The sequence below is a fragment of the Neophocaena asiaeorientalis genome, unplaced genomic scaffold, assembly GCF_003031525.2.
Source record: "Neophocaena asiaeorientalis asiaeorientalis breed wild unplaced genomic scaffold, Neophocaena_asiaeorientalis_V1.1 scaffold82, whole genome shotgun sequence".
Lineage (NCBI taxonomy): Eukaryota > Metazoa > Chordata > Mammalia > Artiodactyla > Phocoenidae > Neophocaena > Neophocaena asiaeorientalis.
Window position 1 is genome coordinate 9,418,538 of NW_020173068.1, and position 6,000 is coordinate 9,424,537.

Below are 6,000 nucleotides of genomic sequence, written 5' to 3' on the forward strand. Positions count from 1 at the left end.
TGTACAGCACAGGGAATATAGCCAATATTTTATACTAACTATAAATGGAGTGAACAGCTATGTTATACACCTGAAACATATAATATTGTAAATCAGTGATACCTCAATAAAAATTTTTAAAAAAGAAAGAAAAAGTCATAGCTCCTGTTTCTAAAGAAATTAACGATGCCCCCTTTACTCGGTATAAACACCAAAAAAGAAGATTCATTTAAGTTCTGCTCTCTATCTTCACAACAACTTCCATGCTCTTCTTTGAGATGTCAAGTATCAAATTCTTTTCCCTCAAAAGTTCCTTTTGGGGGACTTCCCTGGTAGTCCAGTGGGTAAGACTCTGTGCTCTCAACGCAGAGGGCCCAGGTTCGATCCCTGGTCAGGAAACTAGATCCCACATGCGGCAACTAAGAGTCCGCATGCCACAACTAAGACCTGGTGTAGGCTAAATTATTAATTAATTTAATTTATTAAATAAATAAATAAATTTATTTTTTAAAAAACTTCCTTTTGGGATCCTTGAGCTCACATTTCATCTTCTATTGTTTCATCCCAGTTTCAAGGAATACAAGGCCCTAGGGCTTGCTGAAGCATGAAAAGAGACAGGGAGCAGAGGTGGTGAGTGCTGGAAGCAGTACTGAGCAGGGCAGCCAGGCCTCAGGGTTGGGGCTTAGGGATGGGGGCTAGACCGGGAGCCAGGGCCTTTGCTACCTCTCGGTCTCTTGAGGCTGGCTCTGGGTGCATCAGTTTGGTCCTCCACCCCCAAGACTACTTTTCTGCTTTCTATGTACGCAGTTGGACACAGTGGCCCTCTGAACTCAAGTTTACACATGCTCAGTTCAGAAACTGCCTAGCATCTCTGATTCCCAAATCCGAATCCTGGAAAAGGAAGCTTATTGGTGAGCTTGGGTCACATGTCTATCTTTTCATCCAACCGGTTTACGACTGAGGGGCTGTGGCACGGTATAAGCAGAGAACGAAAGGGGCGGATGTTGGACATTCGCCCTGTAGGAAAGGGAGAAGGCTTTTCCAGGAGGAGGGCACAGCAAGGTCAAAGGCTTAGAGGTGGGGAATTGGAAGTTTCATGGGGACAGTCCTGAGTGGCTAAGTTTGTGTCAGCCCTCCTGTGACTGCTTAAACGGCAGCTCCCATAGGACCATCCCTGTCCCTGTGCCTAGTGGCACAGACATGGCCCACAGAGGGAAATCACAAGTGAATCAGCAGCAGAACCAAAGCTCAAACCATTTCCTTCTCCCCGCCCAGGCTTGAGTGTCTGAGGCTTAGGAGGGAGTCAGGTTAGAGGAGCAGGGAGAATGAAATCAAGAAATAACAGGCTTCACAGGACTGATAATGACATTTTAACTTGAAAATTGCAAGGAGACAGAGCTGTGGAGGCGTATGCAAATTTCCATGCAGATGAAATGCAAATGAGCTTGCTTGCTCCTGCCTGGTGCACCTGGATGTGGCTCAGTGACAAATCCTAATGGCACCGCATGGCTGTGTGATTGATTATCAAGGCCAGCTGGGATGACAACTGCACTCTCTTCCTGGGAGCTGGCGGAGATGAGACTGTTTCTAGAGTGCCCTCTGATGGGGGACCCTGAGGGATGGCCCTCTGTATTTCAGGGATGGCAAATTTGGGACATAGCTAGTATCTCTATAGCGGCCCTCCTCCATGGCAGACATCATTAATCAGTCATAGAATTCCTTCTTACTGAGTCAACCAGGTGCTCTAGGCAGACCCTACTAATCAATCAAAGTTGGCCTTCATTCATTCATTCATTCATCAATTCGTCTAACAAATTTTGTTGATTTTCTTCCCCGTGCCAAGGATACATTGAACAGGGAGGTTCAGTTCCGGCTCTTGTGAAACTCACAGTTTAGTGGGGGATATGAGCACCAACAAAATATTGCAAAATGGCAATTGAGATAAGTGCTATGAAAGAGAACTACATGGTCTTTATAAAAGGGAATTTTGACTCCTTCAGAGTGACCAGGAAAGCCTGACCCTGTTGCTGATATCTGAAGGATAAAGAGGGCTTAACTAATTGAAAAAAAAGGGGGCGGACATTCCAGGTATTGAGACAAGAAAGAGCTTGTAAGCAGAAATTGTCAGTGCTACACTAGATTCCCTATGATTATTTTTTGTTTCTGTGCATCCCTCCTCTGGCTTCTATCTGTTTTTGTTTGTTTGTTTGTTTAAAGAAAAGAAAAAGCTTCTTTGAGATATAGTTCACATGCCATACAATTCACCCATTTAAAGTATACAAATCAATAGTTTTACTATATTCACAGATACGTGCAACCTCTACCATAGTCAATTTGGGAACATTTTCATGACCTCAAAAAGAAACCCTTTGCTCTTTAGGGATTCATCTCCTCCCACCCCACACTCCCAGCCCTAAGCAACCACTAACCTAATTTCTGTTTCTATAGATTTGCCTGTTCTGGACCCATTAAATACTAATTCTTTATTCTTTCCTCCTCCCAGCCCCTGATATACTCTAACCTACTTCATGTCTCTATGAATTTGCTTATTCTAGATATTTCATGGAATCATACAACATTGGTCCTTTTTGTCTGATTTATTTCATTTAGCAGAATGCTTTCAAGGATCATCCATACTGTAGCATGTACCAGAACATCATTCTTTTTACAGCTGGAAAATATTCCATTGTATGTATATACCACGTTTTGATAGGCATTTGGATTATTTCCACCTTTTGGCTATTATGAATAATGCTCCTGTGAACATTGGTGTACAAGTATCTGTTTGAGGCCCTGTTTTCAATTCTTTTGGGTATATACCTAGGAGTGGAATTGCTGGGTCATTCTATGTTTACCTTTTTGAGGAACCACCAAAATCATTTCCACAGGGGCTGCACCATTTTACATTCCCACCAGCAAGGTACAAGGGTTCCAAATCTCTACATCCTCACCAATATTTGTTAGTTTCTGCTTTTTTGATTATACACATCCTAGTAGGTGTGAGTAGGTGTGAGGTGGTGTCTCATTGTGGTTTTGACTTGCATTTCCCTAATGACTAATTATGTTGAGCATCTTTTTATGTGCTTGTTAGCCATTTGTATATCTTCTTTGGGGCAATGTCTATTCAAGTTCTTTACCCATTTTAAAATTGGGTTGCTTGTCTTTTTTTGCTGAGTTGTAACCGTGCTTTATATATTCTGGATATTAAGCCCTCATCAAATATAAGATCTGTAAATATTTTCTCCCATTCTGTAGGTTGCCTTTTCGTTTTCTTGGTAATGTCCTTTGATGTGCAGTTTTTAATTTTGATGAAGTCCTATTTATCAACTTTTACTTTTGTTGCTCATGCTTTTGGTATCATATCTAAGAACCCACTGCCAAATCTAAGCTCATGAAGATCTACACTTATGTTTTCTTCTAAGAGTTTTATAGTTTTATCTCTTAAATCTAGGCTGTTGATCCGTTTTGAGTTAATTTTTGTATATGGCATGAAGCAGAGGTCCAACTTCATTCTTTTACATGAAGAAATCCAGTTGTTCCAGCACCATTTGTTTAAGAACTTACTCTTTCCCCATTGAATGGACTTGGCAGCCTTGTTGAAAATCAACTGACTGTAGACCTATGGGTTTATTTTGATTCCATATGTCTAGATGTCCATTCTCATGGCAGTACCACACTCTTTTGATTACTGTAGGTTTGTAGTAAGTTTTGAAATTGGAAACTGAGAGTCCTCCAAGTTTGTTTTTCTTTTTCAAGTTGTTTTGGCTACTTGGGGGGCCTCTTGAAATTCTATAAGAATTTGAGGATCGGCTTTTCTATTTCTGCCCCAAAAAAAGGCTGTTGGAATTTTGATAGGGATTGTGTTGAATCTGAGGATCCCTTTGGATAGTATTGACATTTTAACAATGTTAAGTCTTCCTACCTATGAATACAATGTCTTTCACCTCCTTGGTTAAATTTATTACTAAGTATTTTATTCTTTCAGATGCTTTTGGAAATGAAATTGCTCTCTTAATTTCCTTTTTAGATTGTTCATTGCTGGTGTGTAAAAACACAGATTTTTGTGTGTTGATCTTGTAACCCACAACTTTGCTGAATTTGTTTATTAGCTCTAGTATCTTTCTTGGGGATTATTTCTTATTTTCTATACACAGAATTGTGCCATCTGTGAATAGAAACAACTTTATTCCTTCCTTTCCAGTTTGGATGCCTTTTCTTTCTTTTGCAGGGTAACTGCTCTTTTTCTTGTCTAATTGGCTTCCTTTTATTTGTTTTTCTTATCTAATTTTCTTGTCTAGAACTTCCAGTACAATGCTGAATAGCAGTGGTGAAAATAGTCATCCTGTTTTGCTCCTGGCCTTAGGGAGAGAGCTTTCAGTATTTCACCATTGAGTTTGATCTTAGTTGTGGGTTTTTCATGAATGCCATTTATCATGTTGAATAAGTTCCCTTTTATTCCTTGTTTTCAGAGTAGTATTTTTTCTTGTTGTTCTTGTTTTTTTTTTGTTTGTTTGTTTGTTTTGTTTTTAATCATGAAAGCTGTTGGATTTTGTCAAATGTCTTTTCTGAGACAACTGAGATGATCGTGTTTTTCTCCCTTCATGCTATTAATGTGGTATATTACATTGATTGATTTTCTTATCTTTACCCTTGCATACCTGGGATAAATCCCACTTGGTCACACTGCATAATTCTTTTAATGTGCTATTGTCTTTGGTCTGCTAGTATCTTGTTGAGGATTTTTACATCTATACTCACAAGGTATATTGTCCTGTAATTTTCTTTTCTTGTGATATATTTATCTGGCTTTGGTATCAAGATAATGCTTGCTTCAGGGAATAAGTTAGGAAGTGACTTCATTCCTTTTTATGGCTGAATCACATCCTTTTGTATGGATATACTACATTTTGTTTATTCATTCATTGGTTGACCAATATTTGGGTTGCTTCTTCCTTTTAACTATGATGAATAATTCTGCTATAAACATTTACGTAGAAATTCTTGTGTGGACATATGGTTTTGTTTCTTTGGGGTGTATACCTAGGAGTGGAATTGCTGGGTCATATCGTAACTGGATGTTTAACCATTTGAAGGCCTGCCCAACTGTTTCCCAAAGCAGCTGCGTTATTTTACATTCCCCCAGCAATGTATGAGGGTTCCAATTTCTCCACATCCTGCCAACGTTTATTACTGGACTTTTAAATTTTAGCCATCCTAGTAAATGTGTAGTGACATCTCATTGTGGTTTTGATTTGTATTTCCTTGATGGCTAATGAGGTTGAGCATTTTTTCATGTCCTTATTAGAATTTTGTGCATCTCATTTGGAGAAATGCTCATTCAGATCCTTTACCTATTTCTAAGTTGGAGTTTTAAAAATTTATAATTTAGTGGTGAGAGCATTCTATATATTTGTAATATAGAATATTATCTTCTATGGGCCCACACCAGCAACCCTCCTCCAAGCAAGCACTGCCCTAGGGTTCCTGGACCCTACTTTTTGTGGCAGGCTTTTGCAGAGGCCTGCAGTGCCTCAGGAGGTATGAAAATACCCTCCAGCATTCCCCATGTGATCAGGCAGAAGCTGAGCCTTGATCTGAAGTTGTACATTGGTTTCCTTCCCTTCTCTGTCCTGTTTCCCCTTCCTGTGGTTTCTCTCATGATCTCTTCTTCAGCAAATCCCCTGTACCTGAATCCTTGTTGCCAGGTGTGCTTCTAGGGGAACTTGAAAGTGCTTGGAATGGCTGAGGAACTAAAAGGAAGTCAGTGTTGTTGGAACTCAGAGAACATGGAGACTGGGGAGTAAGGTGAGGCTAGAGTGGTGGGCAGAGGCCTGACCCCACAGAGCTTCGTAGATTACAGCGATGGGCAGGATGGGGGTTATCTGGAGAGTCATGGGATGCCACTGGGCTCTGTTAAGCAGGAACTGGCATTATTTTACATTTTGCAAAGGTCCCTCTAGCCTCTCTGTGGAGGATGGGTAAAAGGGCCCAAGTGGCTGCAGGAGGACCACTGAGGATACT

The 6,000-nt window shown here is 40.2% G+C and overlaps 1 non-coding gene across 1 annotated transcript; it reads left to right on the plus strand.

Moving 5' to 3' along the window:
• The first annotated feature begins 305 nt into the window (after positions 1–305).
• Positions 306–378, plus strand: TRNAE-CUC (transfer RNA glutamic acid (anticodon CUC)). Its single transcript has one exon. It is a non-coding gene; the product is annotated as a tRNA-Glu (tRNA).
• The last annotated feature ends 5,622 nt before the right edge of the window (positions 379–6,000 follow it).